Consider the following 1,400-nt stretch of genomic DNA (forward strand, 5'->3'; position numbering starts at 1 on the left):
TTTTTGCGGTACGTGGGCTTCTCACTGCTGTGGCCTCTCCCGTTGCGGAGCACAGGCTCCGGACGTGCAGGCTCAGCGGCCATGGCTTACGGGCCCAGCCGCTCCGCGGCATGGGGGATCTTCCCGGACCGGGGCACGAACCCATGTCCCCTGCATCAGCAGGCGGACTCTCAATCACTGCGCCACCAGGGAAGCCCTAGCTAAGTTTTTAAGCCTCCTTGGGTACCTGTGCTTGTGCCTGGTGTTGGAGATTCAAAGATGTATAAGACACAGCTCTTACCTTTTAGGATCTCACTGCCAAAGAGATTGATACCACTGCCTAAATGGATAATTAATAATCAATGTGTAATTGAGCATTATAATAAAAACAAAGGACACCACATATAGACATGGTATGTGTAGTTGGGGAAGGGAGGGGTGTGCAAAAATGAGAATGAATGGCCACAAATTGAAAATCAAAAGGAAAGAAAGTATAAAACCACCCCCAAATGAGTTAACCTCCCTACCTCTTTTTTACAAAGTTGTTGTCTCTCTCACTTCATAGAATATCGCAGCAAGTAGAACATTAATATAGGCAGTAGAAATTTTAATATATTTAAAAGTCAACATGTTTCATTCAGATAGTCAGTATTCTTAGTATATAAAGTTAGGGGTTGCAAGAGAATCGTGCAAGTGCCCTGGGAGTTGCAGGGAACTGGGACCTAGATATTAATATAGTTCTGTCCTCAGTACATAAATACCTTTCAAACAAAGTATATCAGAGAAAAAGAACTTCTAAAATATTTCCCCAATCCTTTCCCCACTTTAAGGAAAATATAAATATAAATCCTTAGAAGATAAGCCTTTCTCTGTTAAAATATAAGTATTTGATCTTAGGTAGTATTATGAGCTGAATTATGTGCTCCCAGCATTCCTATGTTGAAGCGCTAACCCCACAGGCCCTCAGAATGTGACCGTATTTGGAGATAGAGCCTTTAAGAGGTAAAAAAATTAAGGTGAGGTCATAGGGTAGTTGTAATCCAGTAGGACTGGTGTCCAAAGAAGAGATTAAGACGTAGACTCATACGGAGGGAAGACCATGTGAAGACAGTGGGAGAGGATGGCCATTTACAAGCCAGGGAGAGAGGCCTCAGAATGAAACCAACCCTACTGACCCCTTGATCTTGGACTTCTAGCCCCCAGGACTGTGAGAAAATAAATGTCTGTTATTGGGTTGGCTAAAAAGTTCGTTCGGATTTTTCCGGAACATCTTACGAAAAACCCAAACAAACTTTTTGGCCAGCCCAATATTTAAGCCTCCCAGTCTGTGGTACTGTATTATGCCAGCAAACTAGTACAAGCAGTGTTTCAAGAAAAAGAGAATGGAAAATCTCCAGCACAGAGACCTTCAACCTGGAGAG

This window comes from Neophocaena asiaeorientalis, unplaced genomic scaffold (genome assembly GCF_003031525.2).
Source record: "Neophocaena asiaeorientalis asiaeorientalis breed wild unplaced genomic scaffold, Neophocaena_asiaeorientalis_V1.1 scaffold45, whole genome shotgun sequence".
NCBI classification, from domain to species: Eukaryota; Metazoa; Chordata; class Mammalia; order Artiodactyla; family Phocoenidae; genus Neophocaena; species Neophocaena asiaeorientalis.